Source organism: Notamacropus eugenii, chromosome 7 (genome assembly GCF_028372415.1).
Source record: "Notamacropus eugenii isolate mMacEug1 chromosome 7, mMacEug1.pri_v2, whole genome shotgun sequence".
Taxonomy (NCBI): Eukaryota; Metazoa; Chordata; class Mammalia; order Diprotodontia; family Macropodidae; genus Notamacropus; species Notamacropus eugenii.
In genome coordinates, this window is record NC_092878.1 from 40,262,583 (window position 1) to 40,281,444 (window position 18,862).

The 18,862-nt window shown below is 36.3% G+C and overlaps 1 pseudogene; it reads right to left on the reverse strand.

The window, feature by feature from the left end:
• Window positions 1–619: 619 nt before the first annotated feature.
• LOC140514652 (small ribosomal subunit protein uS2-like) lies at window positions 620–1,505 on the reverse strand (annotated as a pseudogene).
• Between the last annotated feature and the right edge of the window lie 17,357 nt (window positions 1,506–18,862).

Sequence of the window (18,862 nt, forward strand, 5' to 3'; positions counted from 1 at the left end):
TGGTCAGCATAACCAAGGTCCTTAATTAAGAGTCTCTAAGTAGCAGGTAGAGGTGGTACAGTTTCCCAGCAATGCAGGGCTAGATTCAAACAATACAATTCAGTTTTCTCCCAATTCTGACAATTGAATAAAGTTTTCTTACATGGCAGAGTTTGAACTAGACCTATTATTGGATAGAAATGTAACTGAACTAGCTCCAGAATCCACAAGATGGAGTTAGTGTGGTTCATTCAATTCACCAAATTAACCAACCGTTTGCTGTCATAATCCCTTCAATTCCTTCAATTGTCTGTTTTGTTTTGGTTTTACCCTTGGTTACTGTATTTGTTTTCCTTTTTTGTATATCTGTTGTCCACGGTCAGAATAATATTTTAAGGACACAAAAATAGCTAGGATTAGAAAAGACACATATTATATTGAAATATATTTATCAAAATATAAAGGAAAAAGTTCATGCACTTTAGGTTAAAGAATCCATGTTTTAGAGTAAGGGAAATAATAATTGTATTATGTTCTTACTGAACTAGTCAGATAACATCTGAAGTGTGGGGTTGAGTTCTAAATCTTTGTTTTTGTAAGAAACCAATGTTTATTTTCCATCAGCCTTTTCCCAACACTATTAAAGCATCTGGGGTAAAATGTAAGACTGTTCTGTGGTAGTTCCTACCCATTCAGTTGCCTGAGCAGTAAGAGTTACAGATCAGTCCTCAGTAACCAGCTGAGCACTCCAATCTTTGGTAGGGAACTACTGAATGATCACCTATACTCCCTCAGACCAATCAGCCACCTCCAGTTTAGTAGCAGTGAATTCTAGGGCAGGTGCAGTCCATTTACCCTGAAACTCCTCCATTGTCACTGCCTTCTCAGCTGTGACTTGCTCTTTCTTTTCAATCTCCTCTGGCTTCTGGTAGAAGTAAAAATCAGGCATAAGTTCCCATGGGTCTTCACAGAAGATGGTACAGTGCATATGTGGGAGTTCAAAGGCCACCATCTATCATATCAGACCCACTGGAGTGAATTTCCTATGTGGCAATGTCCACATAGCAAAGTGGGGAGTCTCTGTTGCACAATGCAGTGGTTGGGAGGTTAATATATGATATTGAAGTCAGAGACTGGTGATCTGCCCTAGCATCAGTGACCAACAAGAGGCAAGGCTCCCTAAAAACTGCCTTGATCTGGTTAGTGAAGGTGACCGGTGTGAAACGTCAAGCAATAGGTGTGGTGCCAGTGGCAGCAGCAAATTTCAGAATAGCTCATTGACCAGTTTTCCTGGATGAGATGACACTAATACCAGCTGGATTTTCAATGGCAACAGTGACATGAACTGCCAGCAGAAGTATTTCCCAAGTTCTCTTCAAGTTAATGATGTAGATGCCATCACTATATCTTTTGTAGAAATACTGTTCCATCTGGAAGTCCAATTTGGTGTCACCTAGTTGGGTTCTTGCAGCAAGGAGTTTGAGGACATCACCTATCATCTGCAAGCCATGTAGGGCTTCAGACATTGCAAAAGTTTCCCTTGAAAGTTATGACAGAAACTGAAAACAAGGCTATAAGGCCTCTTTAGAGAATTATTCTTTTAAGAGAAAAACTGTTTAGAACATATCCAGAAGAAGACAAAGATGATGAAGTTCAGTCAAAGGAACTGGGCATTTTTAGCACAGAGAAAAGAGAATGAGATGACAGGGAAAAGAGTTAAGGATGGGAGAAGTATAGAGTATGGGAAGGGAAATCATTTCTGTGTTCAGATAGTCATTTGGATACATATTCACACAGATGAAACTTTGAAGTACTAAAATATATATCATCTGGAAGAATTTTGCCTATGTTGAGGAGGGAGAGCTAGGACTAATAGTTACAAATTAAAAATACAGCTTTTGGCTACATATTAGGAAGGACTATCTAACAATTAGAATTGCCTCAAAATGGAATGATCTGCCTTCCCATTATGTGGAATGTGTTGAAATAGAGATGCAATTAATAGAAATTTATAATTAATGATATAAAGGAAAAGGCAATTAATGAAAATGAACAAGCACCATGATTCAAATAAAAAAATCTCCCGAGAAGGTATCATCCATCAGTTACACCTTCTATAATTCAGGAATAAGAAAGAAAGTTGGGCTAGACAGAAGATCTCTATGGTTCCTTCTGATTTTAACACACTATGGCTTTCTGATTTTTTTCTTGTAAGAATTGGTAGGAGGTGGATAATATTGTTTTCATTTCACTCTAATTTTGAACTCAGAATCAGTTAGTGTCCATTCTCAGCATTGATATTCTATCTTGAAAGCTACTGTCATATCATGCCACATCAAACCTAATTAGTCACATATGTCTTGTCCTGGAAAGAAAAGTGGACTTGCAGTTGGCATCAACTACATCTAATAGATAGTGTACTAAATTGAAAACTGAATCAAGAACTCTATGAGAGAAGCTGTTTTTTGGGACTGGCCACACATGGCATAAAAAAGTCATAAATGTGCCCATGGAACTTTGAAAAAAAGTAATTGAGAAAATTATTTGTCAAATATAGTTTTCTTCTTTCAGCTTGAGTAGTGAGTTCCTGCAACCTGTTCCTAGACTTCACTTCTTGGACTTGGACTTTATTGACCCTGATGTTTGATTCTGAATTTACTCAGGATTCCTTGTTCTTCCTCTATTCCTTTAGTATGAAGACCCATATTGTTGTAATAACAATAATAATAATAATAATGAACAGCATTTTATCGATCTTTAAGGCTTGCAAAGTCTTTTACAAATATTATCTCACTAGATCCTCCCAACAACTCTAGGAGGTAGGTGATATTATTATCCCCACTTTACAGATGAGGAACCTGAGACGGAGAGAGGTTTTAAGTGGTTTGCCCATAGTCACACACTAGTGAATTTCTGAGAGTGGATTTAAACTCAGGTCTTTCTGACTCTATGTCTTGAACTCTTGATGCTATACCACCTTAGCTGCTTAGGTAATCTACCTTGTTTTGTTGCATGAGACCTCTGGAAAATTTCAGGTTATGCCATTACCAGGGGAGGATTTCAATGAGTAATATGGAATCCGTGGACATCAGATAATGGAGGTCCTGAGAACAATATAAGTTTCTAACACAATGCTTTATATACGTATCATATAGCCGGTGTGTAATACATACATACATACATGTATATATACATATATATATAAAACTGTGTCCATGCAGATACATATATACACATATATGTAAATTATTAAATATAATTTGATGTTGGAAAGTTAACATTGTCAGATCTACTATGCATATTGCGGCTACGTGAAGTGTAGGTCATAGAAGCAGAGAAACCAGTGTGATTGCATTAGTCTAGGCAGGAAAAAAGATGTGGATGGTCTAAGTTAAAGTGATGATCCTGTGATTCAGGTGCTTGGGAAATACGGGAAAGCTGTTGCAGTCGGAATCAACAAAATGATTTCTAAATCCTAACATGGTTTTGTAGCCTGAAATTCCATTCCTACTTTTTTTTTTATGTGACCTTTAAGGCCAAGTGATTTTGGAGATAGAATAGTAGCATTTTAGTACTTCAAGGGCATATGATCAACTAGTCAAAACTCCTCGTGTTGTAGATTACAGGCTCAGAGAACTTCAAGTCTAACAACTAAGAGAATTAAGCATGTGACGTTGCTAATGGTTGCTTCATAATGGCATTGCAGAGTGGAAAAAAATAATCACATAAAAACTGTAAAAAATTACTCCTTCAGTATTGGTCTAGGAAAACCCCCTCCTTGAGAATAGACTACTGAATTCTTTAGAAACTGAACAATTATTCTCCCCACTTCCCCCACATCCCTCCAAGGCCTTATTGTTGAGAGAGTAGCCCTTTTGACTAATTGAAGGATATTTTTGGAACTTTTGAAGTGGAAAGAGAAACTAGGAGCTGGGATCTGAGTCACTCTTTTATTCAGGTTAATTACCTCAACCTTCCTTGAGGGGAACTGACTATTGCAAAGTAATAAAAATAGATAAGGCCAAGATGGAAGGTGGGTAATTGTTATGGAGCATAGAATCATTATAAAAGCCAGAAGCTTTTAGAGGAAGCCTCTTGCAGCCTCTTTCTCCCCTCCAAAAAAAAAAAAAATCCACCCACAGATGTTCTTAAATGATTAGATTTCCTAAACCATCAAAACAATGTTTTTCCTCCATTTATACATGAGTTTATATTTTCAGCTTACAGGATTTATGTAGTCTCTTTGCAAGGTTAGCAAATATACTAAACAACTGACAGCAACCCAGGTTGGAAGACTCCAGTCTATGAAATAGGTAGGTTATCAAGTTCTTACAAGGGATCATAGAAATTTTGTCTAGGGCAGGGAAGTGTCCAAAAGAAGAAAGTTTGCCTAGGAGTAGGCTATTGATGCACAACTGTTTTTATTCTAAGACAAAGCCAGGGCTAAGGTCTGGTGGTAGGGTGTGAGTTGGGTGAGGGGAGGTGGGTGTTGGGGTGAGATTGGAACTATGCTAGATTGGAGCAAGTGATGAGATGGTACAAGTAAAAGCAGGAATAACTTGATTGTTTCCCTGTTTTTAGGCACAGTTTGTTCTTGTTAGGCGTGGGTCTAGTTTGGTGGGACCCCAGACTTGTCCTGGTCTAGTGGTAGGTAAGAAGGCCAATCCATGGTCCCCAAATCCCACAACTATATACCAATGTTTACCTCATGAGAGGGGTGCCCCCCAACTCTGAGGATCATTATGGGCTTAAGGAGATGAAAGGCTCCTCTTTCAGTGGGACAGGTACAGAAAGGGGAAGGGAAATACAGATTGTCTGGGGCTACTAGAAGGCTTTCCAAAGATAATTCTGTTTTTCCCATCCCTTGTGTTACTCTCAATGTTTTTCTCTTCATTGATTTTCAAACTTAGTCTTAAGGCCAAAGGTTTAGACAGTAGAAATTGTCCTGTGGGCTTACTCCAACAGCCAGGATGCTTTAAGGAGGGAAAATCCTTTCCAAAACTCAAGAGTTCTTCAGGATCACTCAGTATAGTCTATACAGTAGCATATATACACATGTACAGTAACTATGGAGCAGAAGAGTTTAAGCAAACATCAATTAGGTGAATGTATGGGAAAGAGCCACTTCTCAGACACCTGATGTGGGTCTATACTTTAATGGAGATGCCTCTGTATACTATTTTTTCCCCTTGAAGCTTCTTTTCCTCCAAGCTTTGCCTTGTTAAGGTATTAAAATGCCCCCAAGGAGGAGTATCCGGGAGGTGGTAAATTCAGAGGCTGAGTTGATTCTTGATGGAGCGAACCCCTTCTCACTTTGTCCTCCTCTCCTCCCACTGAGTGTTACTCAGAGTCATGAGACCATGATTCAATAGGGCCAAGGGAGTACAAATTTCAAGTAACTTGACTAAAAGAACATTGGCCTGGAATTTAATCACCCTAGAATGTAGTCTATGCTCTGAAAGTAACCCTGTGTCTGTTCTCTCATCTGTAAATTAGATGGTCTCCAAGGTCCTTTCCACCTCTAAAAGTCTATGAGTATATAAGATTTGTTCTCTGTTTAACTCCTCTTACTTGTAAACTTTTTGGAGAATAGTCTGAAAATGAACAATAAAAGTTACAAAATAATTATACCCTTTAACCAAATAATTGTATTGTTAGGCATATATTAAAAAGTGATACTAAAAATAACAAGAAAGTATTTTCAAAGATTTTCATAGTAGCTTTCCAAACGTGATTGCAAGAAATTAGGGGAAAACTCCTATATGCCCAACAACATTAAGAAAGGTTAAATAAACTATGGTAAATAGGTGGAATATAATATTAAGATGTAATCTGACCTGACAAGTATAAGAAATTAAAAAAACAACAACCCTGAAAAGACATTTGTTAAGTAATGCAAAATTGATAAAAGCAGATCTATAAGAATGGAGAACACAATTAGTATCATATGTGAAAAAATAAATGGGCTAAGTGGAAAAAAGAATTCTGATAAGGACTTGAAGGGGGTGACTGAAAAAATATTTTGATTCTTTATGCATTGACCTTAACATAAGTGGACATAGTTATTAAGCAAGTTGAATTGTTTGTATTGATGTTCAATGATGTTTTGAAAAAAATGATTAAAAAATGCCCACACATTTGATTCCACTCAACGTCAGTTTGAATAAGAGTTAAATGGATAATACCTTGGTCACTGCAGAATCCTAGAGAAAAAAATCTCCTTTTCTACCCTCTTTCTTGCCTTGTTCCAAACTATGCAACTTGGACTTTCAGGATATTTGATGAAAGCTTTCCCATTACATGTAGTGATAAGGCAAGAGGATGCCCTCTTTCCTATCTATTATTTGGCATAGCTCTATCAATACTAGCTATAGTAGCTAGACAAGAGAGAAATATTAAAAGCATAGAAACTGGCAAAGAGGACTAAAATTTATTCCTCTTTTTCTGTGATATACTGGTTTAATAAAGAAAATCCCAAAGAATCAATGAAGAAACAAATCTACGTGATTAAATTTTATAAAATGGTGACATACAAAATGAATCCACAGATTTCAATATTTTTTTCCCTTTTTTTATTAATTTATTTAACTTTTAACATTCATTTTCACAAAATTTTGGGTTCCACATTTTCTCCCCTTTTGTCCCCTCCCCCCACCTCAGAACACCGAGCGTTCTAATTGCCCCTGTCTGCCAATCTGCCCTCCCTCCCTCCCCACCCCTTCCCTTTGGAAGGCAAGCAATTCAATATAGGCCAGATCTGTGTAGTTTTGCAAATGACTTCCATAATAGTAGTGTTGTGTAAGAACTAATTATATTTCCCTCCATCCTATCCTGTCCCCCATTACTTCTGTTCTCTCTTTTGATCCTGTCCCTCCCCATGAGTGTTGACCTCAAATTGCTCCCTCCTCCCCGTGCCCTCCCTTCCATCATCCCCCCCACCCTGCTTATCCCCTTATCCCCCACTTTCCTGTATTGTAAGATAGGTTTTCATACCAAAATGACTGTGCATTTTATTCCTTCCTTTAGTGGAATGTGATGAGAGTAAACTTCATGTTTTTCTCTCACCTCCCCTCTTTTTCCCTTCACTAAAAAGTCTTTTGCTTGCCTCTTTTATGAGAGATAATTTGCCCCATTCCATTTCTCCCTTTCTCCTCCCAATATATTTCTCTCTCACTGCTTGATTTCATTTTTTTAAGATATGATCCCATCCTCTTCAGTTCACTCTGTGTACTCTGTCTCTATGTGTGTGTGCGTGTGTGTATGCATGTGTGTGTGTGTGTTATCCCACCCTGTATCCAGATGCTGAATAGTTTCAAGAGTTACAAGTATTGTCTTTCCATGTAGGAATGTAAACAGTTCGACTTTTGCAAAGTCCCTTATGACTTCTCTTTGCTATTTACTTTTTCATGGTTCTCTTCATTCTTGTGTTTGAAAGTCAAATTTTCTTTTCAGCTCTGGTCTTTTCAACAAGAATGCTTGAAAGTCCTCTATTTCATTGAAAGACCAATTTTGCCCCTGAAGTACTATATTCAGTTTTGCTGGGTAGGTGATTCTTGGTTTTAGTCCTAGTTCTTTTGAATTCTGAAATATCCTATTCCACGCCCTTTGATCCCTTAATGTGGAAGCTGCTAGATCTTGTGTTATCCTGATTGTATTTCCACAATACTTGAATTGTTTCTTTCTAGCTGCTTGCAATATTTTCTCCTTGACCAGGGAACTCTGGAATTTGGCCACAATGTTCCTAGGAGTTTCTCTTTTTGGATGTCTTTCAGGCGGTGTTCTGTGGATTCCTTGAATACTTATTTTGCCCTCTGGTTCTGGAATCTCAGGGCAGTTTTCCTTGATAATTTCATGAAAGATGATATCTAGGCTCTTTTTTTGATCCTGGCTTTCAGGTAGTCCCATAATTTTTAAATTGTCTCTCCTGGATCTATTTTCCAGGTCAGTTGTTTTTCCAATGAGATATTTCACATTATCTTCCATTTTTCCATTCTTTTGGTTTTGTTTTGTGATTTCTTGGTTTCTCATAAAGTCATTAGCCTCCATCTGTTCCATTCTAATTTTGAAAGAATTATTTTCTTCAGTGAGCTTTTGAATCTCCTTTTCCATTTGGCTAATTCTGCTTTTGAAAGCATTCTTCTCCTCATTGGCTTCTTGAACCTCCTTTGCCAGTTGAGTTAGCCTATTTTTCAGGGTGTTATTTTCTTCAGCATTTTTTTGGGTCTCCTTTAGCAGGGTGCTGATCTGTTGTTCAAACTTTGCTTGCAAGTCTTTTATTACTCTTCCCAGTTTTTCCTCCACCTCTCTATCATGATTTAGAAAATTGTTTGGGCTCTTTAAGACCTTTTCCCAGAACAGATCCCATTGAGTGGGCTGGGATTTAGAAGCACTGACTTCCGTATCTTCCCCTGATGGTGAGCACCGCTCTTCCTCATCAGAAGGGAGGGGAGGAGAAACCTGCTCACCAAGAAAGTAACCCTCAATAGTCTTGGTTTTTTTCCCTTTTCTGGGCATTTTCCCAGCCAGTGACTTGAGCTCTGAATATTCTCCTCACACCCACCTTGCCTCCGGATCCTCCCAGCCAGAGCTTGGGGTCTGAGAATCAAATGCTGCTCCCAGCCTCGGGGCTTCGGCAGGGGCAGGGCTGCTATTCAGTGTGAGATCAAGTTCAGCTGCTGGGTCGGGGCAGGGCCGCCTCACGGGCTCAGTTCCCTCAGGGGGTTTATGCAGAGACCTTCAACAATGGATCCAGGCTCCTGCCTGCTTGGGGAGCCCCGGTATGCTCCCGCCTCCCCTTTTGCCTTCCGAGGGGACCTGAGTATGGGGGCACCCCATTCCCCTCTCGACCCACCAAAGAAACCTTCTCACCGACCCCCGTCACCTATGGGTGGAGGGACCCGCATGGCCTCTGGAGATCCTGTCCCTGAAGCCCGCTCGGATCTTCTCCTCTCAGTGCCGCGGCCGCGGCAGGGCTGTACTCAGCTCCCAGTCCCAGCTCCCAGTCCCAGCGCCCAGTCCGCGGCACGAAGGACCTTTTGTGAGAGGTTTGCAGGTCTCTCTGGAACAGAAATCTCCCTCGCTCCAATTTTCTGTGGCCTCTGGGTGCAGAATTTGTAGTGAGTTACTTATTTGTAGCCATTCTATGGGTTGTGGGTTTGGAGCTATGTGTATGTGCATCTCTCTACTCCGCCATCTTGGCTCCGCCCCAGATTTCAATATTTTTATAGGTTACAAACAAAAACAATGAGAAAATGATAGAAATCCCACTCAACAACAAAATAGAGAAAGTATTTTAGAGTTAATCTACCAAAATTCACTCAAGACTAATACAAATAGAATGATATGACACCTTATATATAAATAAAATGAGAATTAAATAATTGGAGGCAGATTCAATATTTATTGTCAGGTTGTGCCAATGGAATAAAAATATCTCTTATTCCTAAATAGATTTTCCTCTATACCAGTCAGACTGTCAAATGATCACTTAGTACTATTAGAAAAAAATAATAAAATTCACTTGGAGGGACATATGGTGGTACTGGAACCAGCTCAAACTGTTTGAGAAAGCTGATTGTTCAGTTTTCATTGAGAGTATTTACATGTTGAACATAAGTAAATGTTACAATTCATGGCTTGATTTATTTTGTTGATTGTGTAGAATTCAGAAAAGGATAGAGAATATGTTAACAATGTTGATTAAATTTAAAAACATGTTGTAGGTACACCCTTGTTTTTAGAAATTGAATGAAAATAATGCCAAAATGGAGAAAGCAAGGAATGTTACTGGATCTCAAAGTGAATCACGTGGCAGTAGTAGGGGTAAGAGGAGAATACTAGTTAACAATAGCTACTAGAAAATCTGACAACATAACGACAGAAATAAGATTTAGAAGAACTTCGTATAGCATGTACCATAACATGTACCATAATGAAAATAGAAAAGAGAGATAAATTGTCAAACCAATTAAAAAAAAAACAGAAGAAAGGGAAACAATACTTTTCATAGTTATGATTGATGGAATATCCTTATGCAAACAAAGAATGTAACGTTTTTCATAGGCAAAATTGGTGAAATGCAGCTAAAATAGAAATTATCCATCGTGAAAAAAATCAAATCACAACATAATAAAATATGAATCATACATTTCTGAATGATTAGATTAGATAAAATGTTTATTATTTCCTATGGGTCATTTAAAGCACTGGGAATACAAACAAAAGGAAAGTCTCTGCCTTTAATAAACTTTTATTCTAATAGAGAAAACAACATTTAAGGGGAGTTGAAAAGCAGGAAAGGAAGAAGAATCTTAAAGGAAGGTAGAAAGGTCTTCAAGAGAGACAGAAGCTGAACAGGGTTGGTTAGTAAGAGCATGGCTAGTGTGGATCTATCCTCAAATTGATTTTTCAGGGAGAAATTTACCAATTAGAGAAGACCCTAGGACTGAAGGTAGAAAAGTAGTTTAAAGAGTTAGGAGCTAAGCTGACTTAGAAGTGGTTATCACTTTGTTGAGATTCAGGGTGCAGGGGATCCCAAAATATGGATACACCAGGTCCTGCTCAAATGAATTCACCACAAGACTACTTTCAGCCAAAGAAACATAAAGTTTATTAAAGTTTCACCATATTAAGTTGACTCTTAAGGAGCCTAAGCATTTGTAATGCTTGTATTAACAAACTGGCCAGACACAATTCCAGCTAGAATGAGTCAGAGCTAGATTGAATCTGAGCACTTTTGTGCAGGTGAGATGGATCTTATATACAGAAAGACCATGGGAGAGATCTGGGGGGTGGTCTAGTAGTCTAGGAGTTCCAGGGATGACCTTAATGGGAGGGATCAGTAGCCTGGGGTGTCTAGAGGTCTTGATGGGAAGGTGAATAAATATAGAATCTAGGGAGGATCTTCATAGGATTGGCCAGTAGCCTGGAGAACGAGATTTTGATAGGATCAAAGGTGGGAAGTATAACAGAGATTTGGGCACTGCAATAATAAAAAAGCTTATGTCTCTCAAGAGAATGCTAGATTAAGTGGGAAGATTCAAGGAGAGATCAAGGAGATTCCCATCAACTTGGTACTCAAGATAAATAAGAATATGATTCAAATACATTAAGAACAAAAGCCATTCTCCAGTGATTGGATGATCAAATGATGTGAACAACTAGTTTTCAGAGGAATTTCAAACTTTGAACCCACAACTGAAAAACTTGTTTTAAGTCACTAAGAATAAGAGAATGATAATTTAAAACAACTCTGAATTTTTACTTTTCACTGCTTAAAGTACTAAAAATGGCAAAGAGGGTAACAGTCAATGATGAAGAGATTATAGGAAGACAGGCACATTAGCATCCTGGTGAATTCATCCAGACATCCTGGAAAACAATCTGGAATTATGCCAACAGTGTGTCAAAATGTTTTACTCTTGATTCATAGATCTCATTGCTGCTTGGAGACACCAAAGATGGCAGATGGAAAGGAAGTCCTTACATAAGAAAAAAAGATACCCATAGCAGAACTTTTGTTTTGAAAATGGCTGAGCAAATCTTTATCAATATAATGGACTATCATTGCCCTGTAAGGAATGACAAATTTGAGGCATTCAGAGAAACATTGAAAGTATAACAGTGTACACATTGACTATGAAATGGAAATGAAAATAGCAATAAAAGGCAGTTGAGTTATAATTGTGATCAGAGAATTGATGATGAAACAGCAACATTATCTTAGTATTAAGATGGGGAGCTAAGAATATTGAATGTGATAAATTCATTCAGATATTTGTGAAAGACATATGTGGTTGAAGACCTTTCGTGATCACCCCAGCTTCCAGTGTCCCCCTGAAATTACTTTGAAGTAATTTGTACTTATTTTGAATTTATTTTGATGTGTATGAGTTCTTTACTTACATGGAATATAAACACCTGGAGCACGGGGACTGGTTTTTATTGTTATCTACAACTTTAGCTCCTAACACATAGCTACAGTTTAATAAAAGCTTGTTAACTGATCCTTTGGTTTTGCTTAGATCTTTTTCTTTCTTTCAAAGGAAGACTAAATGTGTCTATGGGATGGTTTAAGGGGAAATGACTGTAGCGTAAAAAAGATATCATTAAATGTTTTTTTTTTAAAAAAAGCAAATTAAAAAACTACAATAGTGGTTAATTAGCTAACTAACATTTCAAAAAGAATGATAAATGATACTAAGGCTGAAGTTTTCCACCTAAGTAAACAGCTGGTTGTGATCTGCATGCTGCAGAAATCTTAAATGATTAAAGGAATGAATGAATTAACAAACTAATTGAAAAGAATTTATTAAGTGTTTACTGTATGCCAAGCTATGTGCTAAGTAGGCAAGACAGTTGCTGCTCTCAAGGAGCTTACGTTGTACAGAAAATCACACATAAAGGGGACCTAAGGATAAAACTGAAGGGGAGGGGGCGGAAGGAAGAGTAGTTTCAATTTAATTCAGTTTAATAACAAATATAGTACTATGTGCTGGGAATATAAAAACAAAAAATGAAATACTCCCTCTCCTCAAGTAGATTATTTTTTCTTAGGATGAAACAAAATCAAAATTTAAAAATTTAAAAATAAAATAGAAAATTAAATATAAAATATTTTCAAAGTCATTTTCTTTGTAAGGCTATTAGCAACTTAGAGGATCACAGTAGGCTTCCTCTAGGTGAGAGCTAAGCTTTGTAGGATATTAGGGATTCTAAGAAGTGGAGGTGAGGATGTATATTCAAGGCATACAGAATAGCTTGTACAAAAGTATAGCAATACTATACATAATTGTGTAGAGATTGAATGTCATCTATCTGTCTATCTATCTAGCTATCTATCTATCTGTCTGTCTGTCTATCCACCTACCCATCCATCCATCCATCCATCCATCCATCCATCCATCCATCCATCCATCCATCCATCTATCTATCTATCTATCTATCTATCTATCTATCTATCTATCTATCTATCTATCTATCCATCCATCCATTCATCTATCTTTGAAGTTTAAAACCAAGGGATCTATTGTAATTTTCTGATTAACAATTTAACAAATTGGCTATGACACATTCTCAAATCTAAATACCACCATTCTCTACCACAGAAGTTGGTCCTTACCCAGAGAGAGTCACAAGGCATGTAGGCTAAAGACATGTGAATGCTACTGTTTCCAACTCAATTTATCCTCTTCATGACTTGGAATGACATTTACTGAGAACAGGAAGAAGGCCAGTGTGACTAGAACACAGAGATCCCTAAAGACAGTAATGCACAATAAGCCTGGAAAAGGTAGAGAAGTCTATAAGAACCAGAGAAGTTTAGATTTACTCTATGATAGAGGCAAGAGAAAGTCACTAGTGTTTCTTGATCAGTGTACTTACATGATCCGACCTGTGCTTTAAGACTATCAATCTGGAAACTGTGAGGAGGATGGATTGGAGAGAGAAGAGACTGAGACTAGATATAGAGAACTGGGATTCATCTATATAGGGGTGATATCTGAACTCACTATAGGTGATGAGATTACTAAGAGACAGTAGAGAAAGGAAAACAGACTATCCAGGTTAGAGTCCTAGGTACATTCACACACAAGCAGTGGTATTCACACACAAATATGATGATCCTGCAAAGGAGGCTGTAGAAAGGTAGGAGGAGGACCAGGAGAGGGGCTTGTCATGAAAACTCTACCTAAGATGGTAGTTCAGAGGCTTATGGATTTAGAGCTGGAAGGTACTTCAGAGGCCCTCTAGTTCAGCCTCCTCATTTTACAGGTGAGGAAACTCAGCTCTAGAGAGTGTAAGTGATTTGCCCAAGGTCACACATGTTGGAATTTGAACCCAGGTCACCTGACTTGGAGACAGTCTATGTCTTCTTTGTCAATAGTGTCAAAGGTTATAGAGAGGCCAAAGAGGGTAAGGATGGCAAAAAGGTAATGAATTTAGGCACTTAATAATTAATTGGTAGCCTTGGAGAAAGTAGTTTCTCTTAAGTGATGCAACCAGAAACTAGATTGCAAAGGGTTCAATAATTAGTTGTGAGGTGAGAAAATAAATATAATAAATGTACTAGAAACCCCCCAACTTCCACCCCCCCAACTTCTGGGACAAAAACTCACTATTTGATAAAAACTACTGGAAAAACTAGAAAACAGTAGGGAAACTAGGTATAGACCAATATCTTATGCAGTGATGGGGAACCTGAGGCCTCATATGGCCCTCTATGTCCTCAAGTGTGGCCCCTTGAATGAATTCAAATTTCACAGAACAGATGCCCTTAACAAAAGAATTTGCTCTATAAAACTTGGACTCAGTCAAAAAGTTGAACCCATGAACCTAGACGGGTACATATGGCCTCTAGGCAACAGGTTCTCCACCCCGTCTTATACTATATACCAAGATAAGATCAAAATGGGATACATGATTTAGACATAAAGAGTGATATCATAAGAACATTTGGAGAACAAGGAATAGTTTGCCTGTCAGATCTATGGAGAAGGGAGGAAACAAGAAATAGGAAGCATTATGAGATATAAAATGGATAATTTTGATCATATTAAAGTAAAAATTTTAGCACAAAGAAAACCAATCCACACAAGATTAGAAAGAGAGTAGATAAACGGGGAATTTTTTTTTACAGCTAGTTTCTCTGATAAAGATGTCATTTCTCAAATATATAGAGAATTGAGTTAAATTCATAAAAAAAAACAAAAGTCACTTTCCAACTGACAAATCGTCAAGGGATATGAACAGGTAGCTATCCAATGAAATCAAAGCTACCTATAGTCATATGAGAAAATGCTCCAAATCATTATTGATTAAATGAATGCAAATCAAAACAACTCTGAAGTATCATCTTACTCTTATCAAATTGGTTAATATGAGAGAAAAAGATAACGATAAATGTTGGAGTGGAGGTTGGAACAGTGGGACACTAATGCAGTATTGGTGGAGTTGTGAACTGAAACAATGATTCTAGAGAGCAATTTGGAATTTGAATATGCCCAAAGGGCTATCAAATAGTGCATACCTTTTGATCACGCAATATCATATTTAGGTTTGTATTCTACTGATATTTAAAAATGGGAAAATCATCTATTTGTACAAAAATATTTGTAGCAGCTCTTTTTGTGGTAGTGAAGAATTGGAAATTGAAAGGACATCCATCAATTTGGAATGGCTCAGAAAGTTGTGGTATATGAATACCATGGAATAATATTTTGCTGTGAGAAATGATGAGCAGGATGATTTCCAAAAACCCTGGAAAAATTTAAATGAATTGAAGCAAATTAAAGCAAGCAGAACCTAGACAAAATTGTACACAGTGACAGCAATACTGCACAATGATCAAATATGAATGATTTAGCTATTCTCAACAATACAGTGATCCAAGATAATTCAAAAGGACTAATGATGAAAAAATACTATCCACATCCAGAGAAAGAACTGATGGAGTCTGAATGCAGATCAAAGCACATCATTTTTCACTTTCTTTATTTTTTTCATTTCACTGATCCACCACTCTGTTTCTTAGCCAAGACAAGAGAGTTTTGATGATTACTGCCTTATAATATAGTTTGAGATCTGGTATGGCTAGACCATTTTCCTTTACATTTTTTTCATTAATTCCCTTGATATTCTGGACCTTTTGTTCTTTCAGATGAATTTTGTTATTTTTTTATATATATAAAATAATGTTTGGTAGTTTGACTTGTATGGCACTGGATAATTAAATTAACTTACTTTTTTTTTGTATTTTTATTATATTGACTCACCCTACCCTTGAGCAACTGATATTTTTCCAGTTGTTTCAATCTCACTTTATTTGTGTGAAATTGTGTTCATACAGTTCCTGGCATTGTCTTGGCAGTTAGTATTTTATATTACCTACAGTTATTTTAAATGGAATGTCTACTTCTATCTCTTGCTGCCGAGCTTTGTTGGTAATTATAGAAATGTTGATGATTTATGTGGCTTTATTGTATATCCTGCAACTTTGCTAAAATTGTTAATTATTTCAACAAGGTTTTTAGTAGATTCTCTAGGATTCTTTAAGTATGCAATCATATGATCTACAAAGAGTTATAGTTTTGCTTCATCGTTGCCTATTCTAATTCCTTTAATTCTTTTTTTGGCTCTTATTGCTATAGCTAATATTCCTAGTACAATATTGAATAATAGTCATCATAATGAACATCCTTGTTTCACCCCTGATCTTACAGAGAAGGCTTCTAGCTTATTTCCATTACATATAATTCTTGTTAATGGTTTTAGACAGATAATATTTTTCATTTTAAGGTAAGCTCCATTTATTGCTATGCCCTTTAGTGTTTTTAATAGGAATAAATGCTATATTTTGTCAAAAGCTTTTTTCTGCATTTATTGAGATAATCATGTGATTTCTGTTGGTTTTTGCAATTAAGATGGTCAATTATGTTGATAGTTTTCTTAATATTGGGCTAGCTCTCCACTGCTGGTATAAATCCTACCTTGTCATAATGTATGATCCTTGTGCATATTGTCATAATCTCCTTGCTCATATTTTATTTACAATTCATTAGGGAAATTGGTCTGTAATTTTTTTTTCTGTTTTAGCTCTTTCTGATTTAGGTATCAGCACCATATTTGTGTTTTCTTTTCTTTTCTTTCTTTCTTTCTTTCTTTTTTTTTTTTGGAGAGGGGAAGGCAAGGCAAATTAGGGTTAAGTAACTTAGTCAAGGTCATACAGCTAGTAAGTGTCAAGTGTCTGAGGCTGGATTTGAACCCAGATCCTTCTGACTCAAGGGTCAGTGCTCTATTCACTGCTCCACTTACCTGTCCCCATATTTGTATCTTAAAAGAAACTTGGTAGGATTCCTTCTTTGCCTGTATTTCCAAATAGTTCATATAGTATTAGAATTAATTGTTCTTTAAATGTTTTTTATAATTTACTTGTAAATCCATTTGATCCTAGGGAATTTTTTCCCCCTCAGGGAGTTCACTGACAGCTCCTTCAAGGTATTTTTTCTAAGATGGGTAATTTAAGTATTCTGTTTCCTCTTCTGTTAAAATGAGCAATTTATATTTTTGCAAATCTTCAGCAATTTCACTTATATTGTCAGATATTTTGGCATATGATTGGGCAAAATTTTCACTGGTAATTGCTTTAATTTTCTCATTGGTGTAAATTCACTCTTTCATTTTTGATACTGGTAATTTTGTTTTCTTGTTTCTTTTTTTAAAATCAATCAACCATCTATTTATCCATTTTATTGCTTTTTTGAAAAAATAAAACCAGCTCCATACAGTAGTTTAGTACTTTTACTGACAATTATTTAATTTTACTTTATTCAATACTTTTCATTTATTTTTTGGTTCAATACTTTACTTTCAATTTTATTAATCTCTCCTTTGATTTTTAGAATTTCCAATTTGATGTTTAATTGGAGATTTTAATTTGTTCTTTTTCTAGTTTTTTTAATTGCACATTCACTTCATTGAACTATTCTTTCTCTGTATTAGTGATATAAAAATGTAGATATATAAATTATCCCCTAAGTATTGCTTTGCTTGAATCCAAATTATTTTGGTATATTGTGTTATTGTTGTCATTCTCTTTAATGAAATTTTTTATTGTTTCTATGATTTCTTTGACACTCCCATGCTTTAGGATTAGATTATTTTATTTCCAATTACTTTTTAATCTAAATTTTCAGAGAAGTAAACTGAAACAAAAATATGGAGTTATTTCCAGCTAAATTTAGAAAGACAAAGTAGTACCATGGAAAGGTTTTCTTGGACTTACAGTTCAGAAGAGACTTTGGTTTAATTCCCAGATTACTAGGTATGTGACAGTGGCCAAGTTACTTAGTTTCTCTGGGTCTCAGTTTGCCTTTACACAAAATGGCTTTAATAATGCTTACAGTACTTTAAAAGACTGTGAGACCATATAACACACACATAAAGTGCTTTGTAATCCTTAAAGTTTTAATATTAATGTTAGTAATTATTAAAAGAATATAGTATTAGAACTCATCTTCAGTCTTACAGTCTAATGCATGCTTCTTTTCTGACAATGTTAATTTTAAGCTGAGGCACACTTTAATCCATCCTCCTAAGCATTTAGCATAGGTAACATCTTTTTCTTTCAAAGATCACTGACCTATCAGAAGAAAATTAATCAAGTGCCATGCTTAATTATGCCTTAAATAAAACACTTTGTAGGAGCTGTTCTCTGACAGAAACAAACTTTGAAATTCAGTCAGTTTAGTCTCTAATATCATCTTTTTGTGACTGCTTCTCTCTTTTTTTCTTCCAGAGTTCCTCACATACAGACTCCATTTAGATCATCATATATTTGTCCAGTGCCTAAAACAAACAAACAAAAAACCCAATCCAATAGTTTTTTTAAATACAAAGGATACAAAGCAGGGAAGAAAACTCTCTATATCCACTAAATCAAGTACCATAGAGAACAGATCTTTGAAGGAAGAAGAATAGAAGCTAAGAAGGTCATAGGAAAAAAATGTCATACAAAAAAAGTTCAATAAAGGAGTCAGTGGTAGAAGCCTGTGACTTCAAATGTCTACACAAATGCCCAAATTTCCACACATAAATCTTCAGATTTTAGATAAGTATCAATAAGAGAAAGTAAAGCTCTAAATGTAAAGAAGTACAATTAAACTTAAAAATGTCACTGAGGCTTTGCAGGGTGAAATTCAAGACTAAAATGTAACTCTAGAGGAGTCTGGCACTGTTTTAAAAGAAGCAAGAGAGATAATGGGGGCATTAGGGCATTGTTTAGTGCACTCCTGTTAGAAAATCCAGGAATGAGAGCGCATTTAGGCAGAAAGGCAGAGGCTTTTGGATGAAGAACAGTGGAAGGGAAAACAGAAATAATATTGTT